General features: G+C 40.1%; 1 protein-coding gene across 6 annotated transcripts in view; it reads right to left on the minus strand.

The window, feature by feature from the left end:
- Znf385b (zinc finger protein 385B) overlaps nucleotides 1–24,483 on the minus strand; it is a 406,548-nt gene that overhangs the window by 103,785 nt on the left and 278,280 nt on the right. The window contains exon 1 of one of the 6 annotated variants that reach the window (XM_040745681.1): nucleotides 4,210–4,378. The exons of the other annotated variants lie outside the window; for them this stretch is intronic. The gene's annotated coding sequence lies outside the window, so the exon portion shown is untranslated. Of the gene's footprint in view, nucleotides 1–4,209; nucleotides 4,379–24,483 lie in introns of those variants that run through there. 6 annotated transcript variants of the gene reach the window in all.

The raw sequence follows: 24,483 nt of genomic DNA on the forward strand, positions 1-24,483 counted from the left end.
GCCAGGAGGTCTGAATGTCTGTGTTTGCCCAAACCTGGGATTACAAGGGCAAGCCATCACACCAGGTAGTTTTTTCAGTGGTTTATTCAGATTGAACTCAGGCTGCCCTGACAAATAGTGCAATTTTCTTAACCAAGTCCTCTTTTCTGTCTTTTAAATTTGAGGGACATACACATCAAAGTCATTGAAATTCTTATTTTCTAACTTGACATCAGTGTTTTCTCTGTCTTGCAGTAAAAGGTTTTTAATATTATATAAATAGTGTATATTATGCTAGCATCATTAGATGACTATTGTAGGTAAGCAGTTTAATATCATCCTACAATTACCTTTGTGTGTGGTGAGGGCACCTGCAATCTATTCCCAGAAAAATCTCTAGTATGCCAAATGATATCATTAACTGTAGTCGCCTTGTGCTGTCTGTCCAATCTCTAGATTCATGCTTGCTATGTAAGCACAGGTCTGTATCCTCTGACCGATACTGCCCTCGGCCATCCCTGCATCCCCTTCTCTGGTAAGGTCCTTGCTACTCTGTTTTTTTTTTTTTTCCAGTTTAAATTTAGATAAGAAACAAGGTTGCTTCACAAGTCAGTTCCAGGTCCCTCTCCCTTTCCCTCCCCTCCTCCCGTGCCCTCCCCCAACCCCCCCCGTTATCCCCTCATTCCCCCAGGGAGGGTGAGGCCCTCCATGGGGGTGTCCATAGTCTGTCATTTCATATAGGGCAGGGCCTAGACCCTTCCCCAAGAGTTCAGGGTGCGAGTGCACCTCACATTGTTCTATGGGAGTCCAAAGTCCGTGTGTATACTTGGGATGGGTACTGATCTGCTGCCCAAGGCTCAATAGATTACCTAGGCCTCCTCACTGACACCCAGATTCAGGGGTTCTTGATCAGTCCCATGCTGGATTCCCAGGCTGATGCCTGGGATTCAAGAGTTAACCTTTGTCTGGTCAGCTGTTTCTGGGGGTTAAACCAGCCCAGTCTTAATCCCTTTGATCATCAGTCCTCCCTCTCTGTTACTGGCTTTCTTGAGTTCAGCTCAGTACATTTTGTTGAAGCTTTCACATAGAAGACGGGTGACATTTTTCTCTCTGAGCGGCTTATCTGGTTAGCTCATTGTACCAGCTAGTCATATGTCAACTTGACACACAAAGTAGAGTTATCTGAAAGGAAAGAGCTTCAGTTGGGAAGATGTTTTCATAAGATTTGGCTAGAAGGCATTTTCGTAATTAGTGATCAACAGGGAAGAGCTCAGCCCATGGTGGGTGGTGTCATCTCTGGGCTGATGACCCTGAGTTCTATTAGGAAGCAGGCTGAGCAAGCCATGGAGAGCAAGCCAGTAAGCAGCGCCCCTCCATGGCCTCTGCATCAGCTCCTTCTGTTTGATTTCCTGCCCTGATTTCCTTCAATGAGGAACAGTGCTGTGGAAACAGAAGCTGAAGAAGCCCCTCCTCCCCAACTTACCTTTTAGTTCGGGTGTTTTGCTACAGTAATAGAAATCCTAACTAAGATACTCATTATACTAAGTTTCATCCATATTATCGCAAATGATGTGATTTTATAAATGCTAGATAAGATTCCTTACATGGAATATCTTTTTGACTTCCCAAATGTTTTTCCCTTGTCCACTTAATATATGAATTTTCTAGTCCAGGGTTCACCACTGGCTTCTTTTTCTATGTTTCCTTCTATGGAATTGCTTACCCCTGTACAATATTTAGCTCATCAGAAAAATATGGGAGTGATGGACATAATTGGCTTTTAATGAGAAATCCTACAAAGGTAAAGAATTTTATCACAGTACTCATTATTCTTCTTTTCAATGATTTATGTCATAAGCAGCAAAGGAATGGAAATGTTTTCTTTTAGAACACTTGGTCTCTCTGGACTTCAGTCAGCCTTTTAAGTAACCCCTGCTTGAAAAGACACCAATGGAAAGAAAAATAAAACCATAAAAATGGACCTGGTCTTCACTGAATTTACTTTGACAAAGCATATTCCAGGTAAAGTTCCCAAACAGCATAATCTCTACACATTTTCAAACTCGGGTTGATTTTTCTATCTCCTCTCTCTCTTTTCTAACAAGCCAGAGCTCTATCTTTCTCATATCCATACCCACTCCTACTCCAACCCTGACTCCCAATCTGCCCATCTTCCCTGCCTCTGATCTCTTTTGTCTCTCTCCATGCTCTGTGTGTGCTGGGCTGTTCTCTGTTCTGTCTTAGTGTTCCTATGTCCATCCCTCACCATAATACTACCAGGAACGAATGTACTCATAAGATTTTTGCATCTGCCTCCTTTGCAGCTTTGGTGGGATAATTCTGATTCCATTTATTTCATTATAAGTTAAGAAGACTGAATGTGAGACTACTAGAGGATCTGGTCACAACACAACATTTCTATCAGGCCACACATCACATCTCTGGTTATGTCTCAAGTGGTTGTGTTGGCTGTAACAATTGAGAATTGATTTCCTGTGTGATTCCACAGTGCTATCTGCTCAACTTGTGACAGTGTGGGACAAGTTAGGAACTCAGATGCCCCTATGCACCTTTAGTGTGTATTTTAAAATGCACCAAGGACTTTTGGGGTATATTTTTATAGAAATTTAGCATTGTGCCCTGAAGTGAAAAGGAATATTGCTTTTATGACCCTTTTCATTTCAGGGCTCATTTTCCAACAGCATATATTATTAAGTAGACTTTGGACATATGATTTTAATAAGATGTCTTCTAGACTTCTGGGTGGATTATGATCATTCTATGCTTTTCTTTCAAATGAAGTGATGCACATAAATAAACAATTCTAAGAAGACAAACATGCAGGGCCTTATTGGGGACGGTTTAGCTTGTAAACCACTTGCTATGCAAGTGTGATGACCCAAGTTAGGATCCCTGGAGCCCTATTTGGAAACTAATCTTGTTCAGTCAGTGAGCTCCAGGTCCAATAGGAGACTGTATCACAAAACATAAGGGAGAGACTGACAGATCTCTGGTTTCCATATGCATACACACAGGAACACATGCATACAAATATATTACAAAACAAATGACAATAAAAGGAAAGAAAGCAATCAGACAAAATAGTAACAATAGCAGACAGAGGACTAGACACGTCCTTGTGAAATCAGGCGCCAGTCTACTCTGATGACTACTTTGAGCAGTACAACCTAATAGGTCCCACATCACAGAGTCTGAAGGACCTTGGAAACATCAATGAGATTTGGCTTTAACACACCCGCTTTTTGTTGAAAGAGTTCACTGAACCCTCAGAGTTTATACCTCTAATCCACCAGTGAGGCAGGATACAAGAACTTGGTGCCGTTCCAATATTTTCCAAATCACCTAAAATCCCACTGGGGACGATGAGATGAAAACATCTCCCCACTGCCAAGGGTTCCCAAGTCCTTCCCTAGCAATAACATTTACTCGAGTTTTACAAAACAGAAATATGGAAAGGAAAAGGGGAAAGAAAGGATGAGAAACCAAGGTGATAACATCCATGCAGACTGAGAACATCACAAGCACCCCTTCTACACACACAAAATCCACCCTTAGAGCAGACGCCACTCCCTCTGGAGGGGCCAAGCTTACCTGCTGTCCCTAGAGAGTTCTTAGCCCAAGAAGACTTGAAACAAACATGAAACCATCGAGTCTGACTAAAACCTGATGGACTGTTACAGCCTGCAATGTGCCTGTCATAAAAATCATATGACAAGAGCACAAATCACCCATGCCACTCCATTTTTATTGCAGGCGACCACTGTTTTGTCAGTACGAATGTGGACTGGTAGGTGGGGAACATCCCCAGGTTCAAGAAACCTCAGTAAGACCAGACAAAGAGGCAATTCTCACACACTTGGGTTAAATACACACTTCAGTTTGTAATCAGCAGTTATTCTAAGACAAACTCCAAAAGGAAAAACAACTGTAGCTCAGACAGACAGTATAGAGAGCCATCCAACTACATCTTAATGATATTTAGCACTTTAAATACAAACAAGTTAGGAAAACCAGAAGTAAGATCAGGAGTGTGAGCCCAATGAGGGTCGCGGGTGGGGGTGGGGGGTGGTGCCTTAAAATTAGTGTTCCTTTCCCCGATTCTTAAGTTTTTCTTTTTCTGCTGCTGCTTTGAACAATTTTATGTTTCTGTCACACACTTGGTGGAGAAGTTCCCTGCGGTGTGAATGCTGAGAAGTCGGCAAAGCTTACCTTCACTTTAGAGATTACAGTCCGCACTCACGCCTTCGCTCACGCACGGTGCGCGGCATTACACTGAGAGATAAATCCTTCCATCATCTCCACCCGGAGCTGCTGCGAGATGTGGCGCTAGGAAAGGCTGGCAGGCAGTGCGTCTGAACAAACCACAAGTCCCTAATTGCTGCCTAGCTCTAATTACTATAGAGGAGAGTGTTTGCAACACGATTCCAGGGAGAGGGCAGGCTACCTTCTGACGACAGCCAACCAAATATATCCTAAAAGACTGACAAGTCACTTTCTTTTATTGTTATTTTTCTCGGTCCCCCATGCACTGTGCTGTGTCAAGATGGATCTGATACCTGTCTCTCCCCTAACAAAACAGCTAGATTCTCTAACAGAATATCTCTATCACAATGATTTGGAATTCTTGGTATTACTTAGCTATCAAGAGGTTTTTTGTTTTGTTTTTCTAAATGGGCAGCCAGATCTAAAATTTAAATTTGCTTTTTATTTCAGAGCAGAACCTGTTCCCCAATGAACCTGATTTCTATTCTGTTAGCAGAAAACGGTTTATTTACAAGCTATTTGATATGGAAAATAAAAGTGTGTTGTTTCCCATGGAAACTTGGGTTTTAAGTAAAGATTTAGAGCATATAATTAAAAAGACTAACCCTGATGACGATTTGATGTTGACACATTAGCAGTGATGTCAATGCATTCCAACTCAAAACCCTAATTTTAGCTATATGGGGGAATTATCATGTTGAAATTAGCACTTGTCTAGGTCTGGGAGTAAAATGATACAGCATCTACTCCCATATTTAGCTAATGCCACCCTCCATCTCCTGTCTTTTGGCTGTGTGGTCAAAATAAGAATGGCGATCTGTCCATGTTGCACAGTGTGGCTACAACTGGGGGTGGGGACTATGTGTTGTTTTGTCACTAACTCAGGTGAATTTGCTTAGAGGGTATCTCACTGATGTTTGCACAAGCATTGTGCAACTTAGTACTTTTGCCATCCAGAGCCAACACTTGAGATGTACAAAACCAATAATGTAAGGTTTGCACAGTCATGAGCAGGGAAAGGCAAACTGTCTAATATAATAATTGGATGCAGAGTTCAGAATGGTGATTACAAAATGAGCTCTTAGACAGCATGCTTCTCCGGAGTGTGCTAGCTCAGGCATGAGCGTTAATAAAACAGTACACTGAATGGGACAGGGTAGGTTAGCCCTGAGAGATAACTCCCTCTAACTAACACTCGTGAACACTTGTGTATGTCTTACATAATATTTACTCTCCAAAGATTAATATAAAAGACAGTCATGCTTGGGATTTTGCCTTTTTTTGTGAAATTAAACTTTCATCCATGATGCATCTCCCTTATGGGTCAGTAGACAAAGTATTCTGCACCTGCCTGGAGTATTTTTCAGGACTATCTCTTGGAAGGCAACTAGTGAATTTTCGAACTTTACTTATCCTTCTAAATATGCTTAGCTTCAGTCAGTGTTCACCAAGTGTGGGCTCCATATGAGCTACATCTACATCTCCCTAAAATGTGTACAAGAAACAAAGTCTGATTCCTCATCCCAGGCCTCTGGGGGTGGGGCTCTGCAAATCTGTGTTTTAACAAGCCCCAGGCAACCTGAAGCAGGCAGAATCTCTATTGGTGGGTGGTGCAGGCAGTAGAATGCTTACTTCTGGGGGGGGTGTAGGGAGAGACTGTGGGAGGGATAAAGGCTCTGTAAAGAGATGGCATAGAAGTGGTCCTCTAAAGGATGGGAGGAGTTTGGATCATCAACAACTCTGTACCTGGTGTTAGTACAGCCCACCCACTCCAGACTTTACTTAACTAACTTTCTTTAGTCATTCCATTTTTGAGGAAAACTTACTGCATCCTAGGAAGCGCAGCCTAAACTGCTTTCTTTTCTCCTGCTGAGAAACCACACCTTGGGAGCGCAGATTCACCTAACAGTACCCTGAAGAGGTTGAAGAAATAATTGCCCCTTAAATGGGAGTGTTCTTTTCTTCCCCAGTATCCTCAATCTGTGACTCTCAGGTCCCTCAGTCTGAGTTCTTGCATAGAAAGCTGCATTTTTCTTTTTCTTTCTTTTATGCATCTTTCCTGCCAATGCTGACCAGAGCCTAAGTATCTTTTCTTGCATACTTTGGGCCTTTTTAATTCTTTTTTCTGGAGTTACCTTCTTTTTGCTATATGACTGCTTTACCTCCAAGCCTAACTCTAAAAGGCATTCTCTCTGTTCTCCATCTCCATTCTCTGTGGAACCCTGAGATTTACAGCCTACCTGTCCTATGTTCTTTCTTTTCACCCTTAATAAAACTGTCCTTGAACATCCTGCTGAGTTTGTTGCTGAATTCTGTTATTAAGGAGACTATGAACCCTGAGAGGGAAACCCCAGCTCCCTTAGTAACATGTGGTTCCTTAGATGGGACCCCCCAAATTTACAGCACATTAACATAATGTTTACCAACTGTACTCGGTATAAGCCGATGGAATTCTTAAAAGTACCTTGAATCAACCATTTTCCTATCAAGTGTTTTCTGTGGCTTTGCTTGGTGAATTATAGGCTCTCAAATTCAACAGACTCATTCAAATCTCCACTCTGCTACTCACTAACTGAATATTTCATGAATTAATTGCCTTTTAAGATATAACTCTCATCTGAAGAGCAAGAATAAAATAATAACATCTCCTGAGCAGAGCTGAGGGAAATAATGATATAAACTCTTATTATAGTGCCTAGACTATTGAAGGACTCAGTAAGTGTCATCATCAGCATTGCTCAGTCATCACCACTGAATCCCCTTCCAAAAGGCTTCAACTCAGCACCTACTGCCATCTTCATATCTAACAGAACTATTTACTCCTTATAAAGACATTTTCACAGATTTTATAAACTCTGTTAAACACGGGCTTTCATCAAGAGCAATGCCTACTTTTTGTTTATTTATTTACCTCCTATCTCCTGGTCCTCAGTGCCAGATATGGGACCAATGCCCCAGGAATGTTTACCACATGAGGCAGCAGCTGTTTCTAGGACAGGCATGCTGTCTTGGTTCTATTATTTCATTCATGTCATACCTCCCAGGACATGTCTCCCTTTTTTGTCTTATTTTAAATCCTTTCTGTTTAAAACTGCATTTTAGATATCCACCACTCCCAGAAGGTATTCTCTACTTCCATAAGAAAGGTACCTTGTTTTCTTCTAAACCTGAAATGTATTCACTGCAATGTTATTATGGTACTTAAGACACTGGTTAGTGTATTACTGTGTGGACACCTTCTTCCCTAGGGAATTCGAGTCTCTTTGGGCTCAGAGACTAGATTTGACTCACTGCTTTGTCTAACTGTACTGTCCAGAAAAGGTGCTCAATGAAATATTTTGAATAAATTAATGAATGAGATGAATGTAATAGCAGCTATAGTTTATAAAAGAACCCTGCTATTATACACCAATTAATGGGTCTTATTTCCCATTGATAATTATGAACATCGCCAAGAGTACAGGTCTACCCCTTACAAATGGAGTTCATTCTTTCATTTTTTTACTTTAGAGACAGGGTCTCATATATTCCAGTCTGGTTTCAAACTCACTAGGTAGTCAAGGATGACTCTGAACTTCTGATTCTCCTACCTCCATCTGTGAGTGCTGGGATTACAGGCTTGCCGCACCACACCTACTGTGTTGGATACTGGGGACTGGACAAGGGCTTCATGAATGCTAGGCTAAGATTCCTACATCTGAACTGTATCTCCCACCCTACAATTAGAGTTCAGCATCGTAGAACTCAGAAGCGTTTCCTTGGACACAAGATCACAGGTGAGCACTGAATTCCTAGACAGTCCTCAGGACCTTTGTAAACCCACAGGGTAACAGCATTCAATGCAGCAATGTGCTATCAACAGCACCTCCATGGCAACATTTCCACAATGGGTTTTGAAGTGGAGGCAGCATTCTCTTTGCTTATGGTATGGCCTGTGTGCCTTGGAAGGCCTGAACCATGATTTCTGTTGTACGTTAAGATATACTCAGAGAGCCGTAACCGGAGCTCATTTTTCTAGGTGTGAAAAAATGCTTACTTGTTTGTGAACATGATCCTGTTAAAGAATCAATTTATAATTGGTATGAATTCACAAAACAATCTTGTAAGAATTTAATACATTTGAAATAGTGTGAAATCAGAAATTACCGTTTTCAAACATAATATTCCAACTTTTAACTTCCTTTTTCTTTACTGTGAACTGTTTTAGCTGATGGTGGTCCCTGATATTTCAGCATCAGCACTTCTGTATGAACTCCCTTTGACAAATACGTAATGACTAATTGACAAATGTAATTGCATCACTAGAGTGGGCTGCAGTTTCAAAGTAACATTTGAGAGAGGAAATAACACCATTTTAACATAAAAATGATTGTGTTTCAATGATGTGATGGTAGCTTTTTACTGTCCAACAATGCATGCTCAAAGCAAGCAAACCTATAATGTTTTCTATAGAGAAACCAGATTATCTGAATTAACCTTTGCTTCCTCTCTCACTCAATTAAACATGTGGACACTGAAAAGTGGGTCTTTAAAACAATTAGAGACCAAGAAGACACATGCAATTTTGTAAAAATTACCAGGAAGGAAAACAAAACCAAAACAAAATAAAACCCAAGGCTACAGTGCAGGAAGAAAATAGCCTCTTCTTTTTTCTTATGTTCACTAATGCTTCCTAACACCAGGAGCCATGCTTAAGACATGCTAATATTATGAGCTCAGGAATCAACTACTACACAGAAGAAGAAACTAAAAGGGTTAGAATGCCCAGGGAACATTTCACTGAAAGTCAGGACATAAGCAGGATCATAATATGTCTACTTCTTTGATGCTCCCTTTAGCTTCTCACCTGCATCCCAACTGCCGCTGAATCCTTGAGTTTCTACATCCCATATAGATAGCAAACCTAGCTTTTTCTGTACCACTCCATGGTGCCATTTCAGCAGACCATGTTTGTCTGCGCTCCAGTTACCAGCTCTTACCAGGTCTACAGGAGCCATCGACACTTTCCTTTAGTTGGTTCTCAACCTAGCAACCAACCAAGTAAACCACTTAAAAATATCCATCTGATGAAGTCAGTGAAAAGTTTTCCCACTGTACCTTAAAGGAAGTCATACATGATACCATATGGTGATCTCCTTGCTTAATTTAGATTCTACACATAACATCTTCCTCCCCATTTCCCAATGTCTTAGCTTCCTGTCTCTTTTCCAGAATACCAATTCACTACCTTCAGAAGAGGTTTCCTGATTGTGGAACTCCCCTCTCCAAGCCCAGCTATGTAAATGCTCCTTGTCTCCTCTGTGCAGTTTAGTCAGCAAGAGCACAATAGCTATTTTTTTTCTCAGAAGATCCTCCTAGCTTCTGGAACAGTGCCAGACCCTTAGCAGGCACTCAGGAGAGATCTTAAATGAATGGATGGCCACACTTCCTCCACTCTTTCCAATGAAGACACACAACTTTAGTATCATATGATTTTTAAGCGTTTCTTAGATATTATTATGTTATCATTTTCTTAGCATTGATAAAGTTCTTATGAAGTCAGTAACATTTAAAATAAAGTGGTATTTCATTATCTCAGTTGGGGTGACACACAACTGGAAAAAAACCATCTGGACTATGTATAAGACTTGATATTTGCCACTACAAACCTTCATCCAGAGGCTGATGGAAGCAGAGGCAGACATCCACAGCTAAACACTGAACTGAACTCCTGGAAACTAGTGGCCCAAAGGGAGGAGTGATGAGCAAAATGGTCAAGACCAGACTGGTGAAACCCACAGTGACAGTTGACTTGAACAAGGGGGAACTCTTGAACTCCAGACTGATGGCTGAGAGGCCAGCATGGGACTGCTCTAGACCCCCTGAACGTGGATGTCAGTGAGGAGGCATCGGCAATCTATGGGGCCTTGGGTCATAGATCAGTATTTGTCTCTGACATACAAATGGACTTTAGGTGCCCATCCCACATTAAAGGATGCTCTCTCAGCCTGGACTCTTGGGGGGAGGGCTTAGGAAATGAGAGACTCTGTAGATCCCCCCATGGAGGGCCTCACCCTCCCTGGGAAGTGAAGTGGGGATTTGGTGGGGGACTGGAGGAGTTGGTGAGGGGGCGTGGGAGGAGGTGAGGGAGAGGAAGTTGGGATTGACATGTGAAACAAGAATGTTTCTAAATTTAAATTAAAAAAAGATAAAAAGACTTGGTATTTGCTCAATCTACCAAATACTTTGTGTTTATCTCCATTTATAGGTGTGTAAATAACCTCAGCCCATAGATGGATTGAAGTAAGGAATCCACTGACTTATATGCAGATTTGATAGAAGAGGACGACAGGAACAGCAGTGGTCCCCATTAGAGCGTTCTCAAGACACAGATAATTCATTGTCTATAAATCTTTATCCTAAGCTCCAAAGAGAACAAGCCATTTGTTTGTTTGTTTTAGTCCTAGACAGGGGTTCAAACACACCAGGCCAGTCTTGAACTCACTATGCAGTTAAAGATAAGCTTGCATTTTTGATGCCCCTGCTTCCACTTTTTAAGCAATGTGACTTTATGTGTGCCCCTTCAAACTTAAGTATGTGTGTGCTGGCAATCAAACCCTGGGCTCTGTGTAATAGTAGGAAAGCACTCTAACAAACAAGCTACATCCATAGCCCTGACAACTTATTTTTATCCCATCCCACATGCACACACACACACACACACACGTGTGTGTGTGTGTGTGTGTGTGTGTGTGGCCCACATTATGTATCTTTTTCAATTGCTTGCCAGTTTGTTTTTTTTTTTTGGTGGGGGGGCAGGGTTTACCATTGGCCCCTGAGCTTATGATTTTTCCTAGACTGGTAAGGCAGCCTCAGGGATCCCCCTGTCTCTGCTTCTCCGGAGCTGGGATTGCAGGCACATACTGTCAAATGGAACTTTTTATTTGGGTCCTGGTGAATCTAAATTCTCTTTTCTGAATGAGCGATGGCCCCATGCCTCACTAACATATTTTTAAGGGTAAGTAATGCCCAATGAGTTATTGTTCATCTCTATGTGTTTGTGTATCAATAGCTCTTACACACACATTTCTTGTGAGTTTCCTCTCACTGGAGGTCAAAGAATTTTATGTGAGTTTCCTCTAACTGGAGGTCAAATAATTTTATCATTTGCACCATGCACAGCTTGTAAGAAAAATGGCATGGAAGATGTCACTTACTCCTAAATATGCATATTTCCTCTCAAATATTCTCAAGGTATGTTTTCCTCATTATTGCCAAATAAAGGTCAGACACTTTGGATCATGTGGGAAATCACAAGGAAAATCTAAATCAAATCCCAAGCCACAGTGCCTTTAATATCAGTGTGAAAACAGCATGGTTTTCTAGGACATACTGTGAAGTCTGAAGTGATAAGATAGCATATCTTAAAATGACTTGAAACCAAAAATGGATCTGTGAGCATATTCCCAGCTTGCTAAGAATGTTCTCCTTAGACAGGTTAGAAAGTGGGGACACAGGCCTCACCTTAACATGGGAAGTTTTACGCTTATGAGGGAAGGTCACCATTAGATTACAATGCCAAGGCAAAATTCCAGCAAGACTCTGTTTTGCTCTCTGTTTATTCCTCCACTTTGAAGAGATTAATGAGTTGTCTTTAATGTGAATGAATGAGTCAAGGAGGAGTCATGTTGGGTGAGCACGTTCATGGGTGCAACATGACCCCCGTGTAATAAATCTTTCTAGAAGCAGATCGTCTTTTCCAAATGGGCCCTGTCTTCCCTCTCTTCGTTTTTCTCGTGCGGGATTTGGCAGATGGGACTTTGTGAATTTGACAGGACACCTCTGCTGACAACTGCTTTATATAGCCATCAGCCAGAAGCTTCTACTAGGGCACGTAGGGGATCAGAACTGTTGAGTCATGTCTAGCCAAGAGAGTCTGGCATCTCGCAGCCCTCTGCCCACCCTATTCATCCCAACAGCGACACGCCACTGTTGCAAGAGAGCCAAGTTTCTGGCAAGGGAGAAGGCAAGACTGGCTGCCAGTACCATACTGGTTTAAGGAGGATCTTTGTGTAAAGATCACAAGGGAGATCATCTATGCATTTCTGTGACCTCTTTTGTAAAGATCTAGGAGCTGGAGAAGAAACAGGAAGGAATGCAGGGTCTTTCACCCTACTGCAGTAACTTCACAGTAAGATCCAAGTTTTGTTTCCATTGTTTTCTCCTGAGGAAGCCTCATAGGATGGCTTCAGTCTTAGTTTCCTTACCAGAAAGGTCTGTCTTTTCATCTTGGATGGGGGATGACACTGTAGCACTCATAAAGTGCATAATTTTCTGCCTGGTACAGAGTGCTACCTGTGGTAGATGTTACTTTCCTTGCTCCCACGATGCTAAGGGCTCCAACGTTCTCAGCATATTCCATTTCCCTGGCTTTATCTCTGTTTTGGTTTGATGCCAGGATTCTTGATTTAGGATCCATGGACCACCCTTTCTCCAGGAACTGGAGGCAAATATTTGCAGTCATACTTATTTTTCAGAGAGAGAAATCTGATTAAATCAACTCTCTCGAAAGACTGTGATTCAAAGAGATTAAAAAAAATCATGTGTTTCTGAAGAGTTACAGGCAAACTGGATAACTTTTTGTAAATCAGATTTGATTTTTAATTTACCAGAATAGCCTGTGAGTACAGGAACTCTACAGTGCATCATTCTGTAGGCAACTGCTTATATTGTAATTGCATTTTTAATCCAGAATAGTTCAGTATTGTACAAAAGATTCAGATTTTCACACACCAAGTTTAATCAAAATAAAGCACATGGTGGTATTAAATGCACAGCAGCTAACTTCCATGCACAGTTTACAAGAGAGATTGAAGGAAGAGTTCCACCCAAGTTGAATATAAAGGGGAAGGAAGTACTATACAAAGTTCTCTCTCAACTAGACAGAATATTAATTATCCCATGTGCAGACACTGTAGAAATGAAGGAATGGAGGTTCTGAAAGGCCATGTGACTTGCCCAAGGTCATCACAATAGTTATGGACAATGAGGAATAACAGCTGTGAAAATCCTGTCCGTGATTATGAAGATGATGACAGCACAATGATCTACGGAGTAGTTACTTGAGCTAAGCCTCTTTAAAGACTTTAACCTCTCCTACTTGAGCTACAACCCGCAGGAAGATTTTATTACCTCTACTCAGCAGATAAAGCACTCTGCCCGGGGCTCTAAGGGTCAGAAAATGGACAACTCAGAAATCAAAGCAACTCAGAACTCTCTCAGCTTTCAAGACTGCTCTTAAGCACTTCTTAAAATTGCTTCCCATAACACAACAGGGCTGAGAGACACATGATCTTGAAGACTATATAAGAAAGACATATCTTCAGCCTTCAAGGTCTACTGACATATTTGAATGGAGTTTTAAGATAACTGCATTGCAATATCCATATAAGATACAATCTTTCTGGTCCCCTCCCCAATCTGTACGCCAAGTGGATCTGCCCACATGAAATCTGTGTTCTTCCCTTCCAGACCTCATTATGGGGTTCCATAAGCATGTGTGCTGATGGTGCTGAAACACCATCCAATGCCTGCTTAGGACTACTTTCCAGATCTGCCCATGAGGTGGACACACAAGGTGACTGTTTTCAGGAGCCTTAGTTGAAGCATAGGTCATGGAGCAGTACAGGGGACAGGCCTGCTTGCTTCTGGGTTTAGGCACAGAATAGCAAAGGATCTTGGAATTGAGGTTGAGAAAAATTACACAGATGAAAGGTACCACCAGAAAAACATGGTAACAAGTTGGTTCTGGGGCTGTTATCTAAATGGACCAAAGCAAAGATGGAGTGTGAGAAAGAAAAGGAGCACAGGGGTGAGGATGAACTGGGAGGGAAATTCAGTTTCTGATCTTGGGTCTTAACACCCCTCCAAGTCGCGGATTTGGGTTTCCATCGTTCAGTATGACACATGGAGACTGGGGGTTGAACCCCATGTAGTAGACTGTGCTGAGCCCCCTTCCTCACTCTGTTTTGATTCTTCTGAGCAGCCATGAAGAGGGACAGACAAATACCAACTGGGGATTCTTGAGGGAGGCTCTCATCTAAAACCCTTTACTGATAGATAGTCATTACTTAGAATAGTTATTAGTTACCTTAAAAGTCCCTGTGACTCTTTGCTAAATGACAAATTATCTGAATTTCTACAATCATATTGGGTTTTCAGGTATCTTAAATATTATAGCAAGGATTCTTATTTAGCAAGTATTTCAAGATCATGTTCTCCACTATTTGAAGTTAGCTTATTAATGATGATCCTCCAAAGGGTTCAAAAAGGTTACTTAGACTATTTTATATCCTTCAAAACATATCTTCTCAGAGTCTACCTGTGCATTTCATTCTAAATGATATCAACAATTAAGCTTTATCATATCTGAATTGCTGTTATTACTTAGTCTCCAATATTGGCATTGAAAGCAAAATAAATAAGTAAACAAAAAATAAAATATTATGTAATAGCATTTAGATTTGGATCAAAGTAACTGTAATTTAAATTTCATTTTGTCAGACTAAACAACTGCTAAGCTAGTAGCTACTGGGATGGAAGCCAAAGCTCAAACTCAAGAACGAGTCCTATGATGTTGGAGAAACTTGTCAAAAGTGAAGTATATTACTTTTCTCAATCAGACGTGTCCAATTTACAGTTAGGTTTTACTTTTAAATTGAAAATAACTTCAAACAATTTAGCAATTGTCTTCTGTGAAGTTTTTAAGATAAAAATTAAATCAATACTACTTGAGAAAAAAAACAAGCAAAAACTGGATGAGAATGCTTTCAGGGATGTCATTAATATTTCACGGCAGCTCTGAGGAAGAAGGTAGTAGGGTCATGGTCAGCCACGCCAAGGTTACTCAGAGCTCATGCCTCTGTGACTGTAGTAAAACTCATAATTTCTTTACATTTTAGTCCCTTCATGGACAGAGAGATCAAATAAAAAAACACTCCTCAGAATGCCACAGGAAAGAGTGAACTCGGCCAGTCACTTGGCAAAAAAGTATAGAGTTATTTATTAGATACATCCAATTTCATCTTTAAACAAAACTGGTTCTGTGGACTAAAAGGAATGGTTTTTAAAAATCATTTCTTTAGTGCTTCTACTGGAAAACTTAAAAAAATCTTGGCCTATGGGGGATGAAGAAATGAAAAATCATCAACATCAGGGTGTTCTAATGAAATTACCACCCATAATCATATTGAGGATTTAAAATCCTGTATACCAATTGAATTTAACATAGATGAACACAACTAAACTTTGTTTTATACAGGGAGTAGTGGACAGAGGGCAGAATTCTACTTTTCTGTGGTTAAAACACAGATCAGAACTGACACCATCAGACAGCCAACACAGTCCCTTCTAAGCACAACAAATGAATACACCATCACTAAGATCAGCTTCCCTGCTTATCCTTCTCTAACATTTTTACAGATTTTTTATGTACTCACAGTGAAGTACACAGCTCCTGAAGGCTAAATACAAGCTACTTCTGTTTGGCTCACAAGGTATTTATGTTCATATTGAATAGGGTTAGAAGAGGCTGAAAAAAACCCCACTGATTAAACAGTGATGAAATGTGCTAGGTAACCATGAAAATAATGAACAATGAAATACTAATATAGTAGTCAAATTAATTATATTAGAGGGCACAGAATCTCTAACCAAACCAGATGGAAACAATACTAAGGAAAAAAAGTTGTCCAAAGTCAACTGTGTACACAAATGCATCCTTCATAAACGTACATGAGGATGCAAGAGCTTGCTATCTGACCCATTGCTGCCTCCTCAGAGTGAGGAGAAGATGGGCCAAATAGAGAGAGATAGGGTTTTGCTGAGGAGGGAAGCCCTTGGCTTCACTTATTCTCATTCTTTCCTTCAAGACCTTCATTTTATTCCTACCTTCTGGAATTTCTCTTCACCTGGTTCCTTCCCTGGCCTCACTGATCAAGCAGACTTTCATCTTCTGGCACTGTGAATGCTGCTGTTCAGGCTTCAACACCAGTGTCTGGGGCTGCCATCTACTGTGCATGAGAGCCCTTCTTGAGAACTACTGATCGTCTACCAGTGAGTTGGTTCAGTAAGTGAAGGTGCTTGCTGTGTGAGCCTGGGACATGAATTAGATCCCCAGGGCCATGCAAAAAGTGGAGAACTGACCCCACAAATTTGTCCTCTGATCTATATGTGTGTGCTAAGACACATGCACGTCCCCTCTGACTCGTGTCACACACAAACGACAGTTAATAAAAATGTAAAAAGCACTACTGACCCTTGAGCTCAGAGCTGACTCCACTCCCAAGAGCACATCCAAACACCTACTGCCAACTGGATACTCCAATACCATGGGCAAAGTTAAACTCACTTGTGCTGAGTTTCCTTTGGCAGAAAGAAATCACTATCCCTTAAGGATTATCCTGGTAAAATAAAACACATTTCTAGGGCTAGTGAGATGGCTCAGTGGTTAAAGTTCTTTGTTTGCTTGGATCTGTTTCCAACTCACCAAATGCTAGAATTTGACTGAAAAAAGAAATGAAAATGGCATTTATTTGGAATTCTACTTAGCTTACAATCATTGTTTCATTTCCCCACACAAAGAATATGAACTTTAAGGAGCTATGTATCCTCTATGAAATATCTGACTCGGACCACTTCATGGAAAAAGGCAGGATTGAGGACAAAAAGCAGATGTGTGAAGAGTCTAGGGTTGTTTCTCTCCTTACCAAAATTCTTTGTGAAGACTAAGTGGTAATTTAGTTATGTCAAAATATGTTGGCGTCAATAAAATAAATAACTTTTTTTAATGTAGGGAAAACACAATGGAACTGTGTCCTCCAAGAATGACTTAGCCATTGCTACTCTGAAATCAACATGAGACCCCCAAGATTGGACTAACTGGACTTAGCTGGGGAAATTAGCTTAACAGACACACCTGCTTTGAGCATATCTATCTATCCATCTATCTATCTATCTATCTATCTATCTATCTATCTATCTATCTATCTCCTCGTGCTGGTGTATATGTCCACAGGATATATATGTTTTTAAAATTGAAGTGTTACTAGAATTTCATAGAAAATCTATTACAATTCCTCCATGAGTTTCCTTTTTTAAATTGACACATTGCCAATTATACATACTTTTGATGTGACATGTAACGCTTAGACATACACACACACACACACACACACACACACACACACACACTTTGTACAATGCTCAAATTAGGGTAATAATATTCCCTGAAATGTCTTTTTTTTGTGACAAAAATATTTAATATCCCATCTGGCTATTTTGAAATGGACAGTATACTATCATTGCTCATTAGCTTTCTGTGGTGTAATGTCAGAACAGATTATTTCTCTGATCTAACTAACATTCCCATAGTGGTCACTTATTAACCTTTCATTCTGAATATTACAGGTGTGTGTGTGCATGTATGCCAGCCATAGCAGGTGTGCAGCACAACTTGAGGGAGCTGCTTTTCTCCTCCTAGCATGTGGGTCCTGGACACTGGAAGTTGTTACGTTTGGCGTTTGGTGGTAGGTGCCCTCACCCACTGAGCCATCTTGCTGGGCCTCAGATTTTCATTTTAAAAGTAAACGTTGAAACGGTCTAAGTGGCAAGGTCTTTGAGGAGGACTTTGCTCTTCCCTAGTCTATGTCTTTCCTTGTGTTTTTTCAACCAAATGTGGGGTCCAAGTACCCAGCTTTGCTTTTCTTCTCACTGGCTCCTAATCACAAGTGTCTTATCTGTTTAGTCTGCCAAAAGTCTCGGAATTCATACCCTTGTCACCACCTAGTCTGTGTGGTCATCCTTTCTCACCATCCCTGGGCTGTTTTACCCCCATTTTAATCTCTTCACATTCATCTCCCGTGCTGCTGAGAGAGCAGTGTATTTAAAATAGAGATGGAACCTTATCACTCTTCTGCTGACCATCCCATCATCATGCATCCACTCAACACACAGTTGCCAGGCACTGTAAGCCAGATCTGCACACAGAGTTAGGAATGTAGTGGAGACAAGACAGATGAGGCTCCCGTGCTTCCCCAGGTCATTTGCATGACCATTCCCTACATGGTCCTCCACAATGAGGCCCATGTTTATTACCTGTGCTTCACTGTCATCATGTCTGAGCCTCATTCTTTACTGTCTGTCTCCAACACTGCATTGGCAATTATATATATTGCTGTATCACATGCCTGCGGTTTTTCTTACATTTGCCCTTTACCCTCCTTGCCCACATTCATCTGCCTACTCCTATCCACTTAAAGTAAGGATATTATTCAGAGCGAGTTCCAGGACAGCCTCCAAAACAAAACAGAGAAACCCTATCTCAAAAAACCAAAAAAAGTGAGGATATTATTTTGAAGCACTCAAGCTTTTTGAAGCAATACCAGTGTTTTCTTCTAACACCTGAGTTCCACACTGTTACACCTACCAACATATATTCAATTCCAGACAAACATTAATAGATACCAATCCTGAACACAATTTAAGTGTTACATTAATCATGTTATGTAAAAGCTATGCAGTAATACATATGACTTCAGGAGACAATGATGGAAGGCATACCAACAAAGAGTCACGTTCAGGAAAGAATGAAGGAGGCGGAAGACACTTGGGTTCAAGGTTTAATTCATACCCACCACAGGTTTGAAAACTGGGGTAGTTTGACAAATACAGACTGCTTTTTCCAACTGATCATTGTTATATATGCCTTCTGATCGATGTATTGATTACATTGTGATAAAACTGCTCTTTTCACTACAGAAGAAAATTTCTTAATGACAGTTTCAAACTCAAGCATTCTTCATAGAAAGATAACAGCAATCCAGGAGAAGACTGGCTACGAAAATACATTAAAGTAGCAGAAAGCAAGTATTATCACAAATGCATAGAAAAGCTCCATATGGTTCCAGAAGCTTCCAGAACTTTGTGTGGGACAACATATAGGCTCTCCTCAGGTGAACGGGTCTTGTTTCATATGCCCATGATTATTGGAGAACACTCCAATGTTACCTCCTAAAATCAGAGTGTAGATTCTTTTCCTCTTTTAAGCTAATACTAGTTCCAATCAAGAGTACATAATATGGACTTGATCACTATTAGGTAGATAAACCTCATAGTGAAACATGAGTTATAATAACATACACCAAAATTATAGATGAATATAGTTCATCCCTTCTCTAAGGCCTAGTATTGTATTCTCTGATTGTGAGGAACTGGGATAAATTTTAAAAGCAAACTCTGTCCATGGTTGTTAGTATATTTCTAGAAAAATGTGGGACAACTGGACTTGAGGTCATTTATAATTACTACTCTTTTGGCGGGGTGGAGAGTGGGGGTGTAGCAGAGGATTGGGTTAATTTAAAGTCTTATTGAAATGTTCAAAACTGTATGAAATTTTACTCTTAGGAAAATCTTTAAATTCCTTTGTAATAAAAATTTGGATGACTGTATATAAATATTTTAATAAATTACCAGGCATGGAGAACAATGAATAAATATTCAGTCAGGGGTTTGTATAAACAGCATTTCTTTATTAAAAGAAGTAAATCAAGAAAAACTGACAGCTATAAGTAAATATCAAGATACTTACATTTTCAAAGATTTTCTTGGGATAATATGTTTAATTCTCATAATATTTAAATATATATGTATATGTACACACACATATACAGATTTTTCATATTAAGAAGTCAAGTAGGAGATTGGGGAAATGGCTCAGTCTCTATCAGTGGAGTGCTTGCTACATAAACATGAGGTTCAAAATTCTATTCCTAGCAGCCATGTAAAAGCTGAGCATGGTAGCATGCCCCTATAATTCCAGTTTTGAGGAGGCAGAGACCAGAGGATGTTTAGAGTTCACTGGTTTGCTAAGTCTAGCTGAAGTGATGAGCTTAGGTTCAGGTGACAGACACTGCCTCAAAATACACAGTAGTCAGTGATTGAGGAAGACACTTGATATTAATCTGAAACTTCTATATGTGTACACACGCACACACACACACACTTGGGTACTCTCAACATGCAAACATAAAGACACAAAAATCGAATAAAAGAATTCAGTAGGTTTTTAACATACTTCAGAGATTATTCATTATATGCTTATATACTATTGTAGGTTAGACATCTGAGTCATTGATCAACTTCCTTAGCTGGCAACAGTACTTGAATGTGGGAAGGAAAGCATGAGTGCATACTCATCCATAATGTTCACAAATATGTATGGTGCACAAACAACTCACTTAAAATCTTATTTTGCAGTTACCCTGATCTAGGCCCTGTGTTAATCCTGAGAAAGACATGACCATCCCTGCTTTTGAGAAGTTAGCAGAGGCTAGCCAGATGCTTCAGTAGTAAATCTGCTTGCACAGATCTACTGAACTCAAGTTAAAGGCAAGATTTGGAGGTACACATCTATAACCCCAACACTTCGACTGCAGAATGAGAGGCAGAGATAGGAGAACAGTGGGGGGGTCATGAACCCCCCCCCCCCCGGGCAGTATATTTACACTAGGATTCATCACAGTACCAAAATTATAGTTATTTCCTAACAACAAAATCATTTTATGATTGGGATCACCACAACATGAAGAACTGGATTTAAGGGGTCACAACATCGGGAAGCTTGAGAACCACTGTCCTAAAAGCTTTCAGGCCATCTGGCTTCGCATACTTAACATAGCAGAAACAACAAAAACGTCCTTGCCTCAACAAGGTGGAAGGAGAAAAGGACCCTAAAAGCTGTTCTCTGACCTTGACATGTACTTTGTGGAATATGTACTCTCTCTGATAATGATAAATTTAACAAGCAAAGGAACTAGAAATAGAGTAAACATATGCGACCAGCTATTTGTGACACAACATAGAGATGTAGGAATGTAACAACTACACAGAAAGGTAAACTAAAGGAATATTCATCTTGCCCTCCACATCAAGACTTTGAGAAGATATGTGTCCATGTATGTATAGTCTCTCTTGGACTAATTATAAAGCTAAGAGATACATTTTATGATGTGCAATTCATCTCACTCATACACATGTTCAAAGCTGCCCTGGACGCCTCTCTCTCTCTCTCTCTCTCTCTCTCTCTCTCTCTCTCTCTCTCTCTCTCTCTCTCTCTCTCTCTCTCTCTCTCTCTCTCACACACACACAAGTTTTCTAATAAACTCATTAGTAATTCTCAATCTTGAACAGAACTGACTACCTGCCACACACAGCTGGAAGTGGTTGATAATATTTCCCTCCCTCCCTCTTTCCCTCCCTCTTTCCCACTCCCTTCCTCCCTAGGACTTTCAAAGTCATTAGATTCTGTTCCCAAAGCCTCAAAGTCACCTTGGCCCTTAACTGTTTGCTCAGCTGATCACAGAACAGAGGTAATAAAATGACATTTATGTTACTAATGCACTTCGCTTCCTCTAAGGTAGGCGTTGGTTTTGTCTAGCTAAGGAAAATGTATGTCTTCCTGTGTGAAAGTTTAACTGAAGATAATTATCAAAAAAAGATTTCTTTCAGTGTTTGTCCATAAGCAGACACACATACTAAACTAGAAATGGATGAAGTTCCATGATTACCTCTTCTAGATGGGAACCAGGACTGATGGGTAAGACACAGCAAAGTGTATGTTGCTAATTTGCCTTGGCATGCACATTTAATTACTCTCAATTCTGAGCATATTAGAAGGATACTTCCCGTCATGATGGCTTATATAAGCTGATGTTACTATGCCGAGTTTGCGAAATCAAACTAATAGAAAAACAAGTATTTTGATAGAGACCAAGTTCTAAGAAATGTGTATAGAACTGAATATGTTAATTTGACATTTTTTGTTTCCCAATTTTCAAGGAGGGAATTCTCTGTTATTTTATTGTGTTTCTTTGATAACAATTATTAGCCAGCATTCATCACTTATCTGTTACTGACTTGCTGATGTGATATAAAAAATAACAATTCCCAAATCAGTTCTTATTAATAAGAACTAAATAATCACAGACAAATGGAATAATGATAACAATAATAAATGTAAGAACGCATTGGCTTGCTTAAATTATAACTGATGCAAGTTATCAGGGTTAGGGTTTAAACCCATTGCTGGGGCAGGTATGAAAATATCTTAACTAAATATGTGGATAAGTAAGATACAGGTGCTGCAGTGATAAGACTCTCACACCCGAATAAAAATTACATTGTGAATTTTATAAATGTTACAGGCTTGTAAATAAAGTATTTCGCAGCCAGTCAATATAATATAATTTGAATTAGACTTTACTATAAAGTCCAATGGAATGCATAAATTTGGTTTCCGAGTTAAATTTAATCAAACAGGATTTGATCTGTACTTAGAGACAAACGTCAGTGATTTTTGAACCCTCTTCTACACGGCACATGCTTTTCTAAGTGGTTTCTATGCATTCTATGATTTAATTTTCATCAAAGGCCTCTGCAGCACACTCAGTTATTTCCATGTCTCAGAGAAGACTGAGAGGGACTCTAGTGAGTTAAGTACCTTGTCTACTTCCTGTTAATAAGTGACAGAACTTGAATTGAAAGCAAACTTGAGTGGCTCTTGAGCCAAATTCCAGCTCATATTGATCTAATGTAGTTTAAAAACCCAAAGGCTTGGAATAGAATCTCCGTGTCTATTAACTATTAGCTCTGAGAACTCAGGCAAACCAGCAAACTTCTTCAAATTTCAATTTTCTGATGTTGCACAATAGAACCAATGAAATAATCCAAACATTCTTACCAAGGTTACTATGAGGATCAGACACTAATGTAGGAGAACTGTAGAGTACTCTAAAATACCACTTCTTACATCATTGTATCTTAACAGTTTGCAAATACCTAAGCCCTCTGTGTGGTCACAAAATGAATTTAAACCAGAGGTCTCAACAGAGAAAGAGAGTTAGGAAGCCACTGGGGCAATCTTTTCTTCTAATACCACTGCAGTTGTTGATAGGTTGCTCAGGGTTTCCCAGGACAAGTCCCAGACTACATATTTGTGCTCCCCTCAACTTGTACAGTTACACACAGACACCATATAATTGCATTGGACATAGGACATGCTGTCCCTGTCCATCTTTCTCCCTGGCTCCCCCATGCCCTCTACACACATGAGAAGTAAGGCATCTGCAAGCCAGGCAGAGAGCCCTCAAAAGACATGGAATCACTTAGGACCTTGGTCCTGAGTTTCTAAGTCTCCCTAAGTGCAAGAAATAAATGTTAAGCAAGTCTTAGGTATTTTGTTATGGCAGCCCAAGCAGATTAATATACCGAGGATCATGTTCACCCCTCATGTTGCCAATGTCACTCAAAGAGCAGGGCCAACTAAACCTTGTTCAGTTGCCAGCTGGGTATCAGTGCGGTCAGATAAATCACACGAGAAGCTGACAAGCTTGGGTTGTGTCCTGTGGAATGTAAGAATGTCCTAGGCAAGGTTAGCATGAATGGGGTCCAGTATAAAACAGTTGTGATTCACCAGGTTAGTATAAATATTTTCAAGAAATCACTCATATTAAAACAAGAAAAATGGAAACAGGCCAATACAGGGGAAGTTTCACACTTGTTATCGAGACGTTAAAAGGTTTAACCAAATCCACACAAAGAGTAAACAACAGAAATATTTTCTGTAGGGCAAACAGAAATCTTATTTTTTGGGAGCTGTGTTTTCATTGATGAACATAATAGGTTTAAATTGTAAACGTATCTGCCTAGAAAAGTATATTAAAAATTCTTAGTGATTAAAAAGTCAGGTTAAAGTCTCTCAATTTTCTTTTTTCTTTCCCACTAATTGTCTTCTATATGCTTTAAAGAGAACATTTAGCAAGTATTTATTAAATGCAAGACACCATTCCAGGTACTTACAGTAAAAACTCCTGGTTGTCTTGCCAATCTCCATGAAATCAGAAATATAAGTTAGCAAGTTGTATCCTGGCTAAAACATATCTTTAGCTTTCTTTGCAGTTAGTTGGAGCCACATGACTAGATTCTGGCCAATGGGCTTCAGATGGAAATGATTCGCTTCCAGGTCATACCCTTAGGAGGAACATACTTCCTATAGATAACTTCCTATTTGAATTCTGGAATGTAGAACTAACTAGTGGTGAGTTGAGACTGCAATACAGAAATGAGGATCACAAATGCCGGTGTAGAAAGATGTAGTAGTCTTGGTGCCCAGTATACTGTGACATC

This window comes from Mesocricetus auratus, unplaced genomic scaffold (genome assembly GCF_017639785.1).
Source record: "Mesocricetus auratus isolate SY011 unplaced genomic scaffold, BCM_Maur_2.0 Super-Scaffold_100004, whole genome shotgun sequence".
NCBI lineage: Eukaryota > Metazoa > Chordata > Mammalia > Rodentia > Cricetidae > Mesocricetus > Mesocricetus auratus.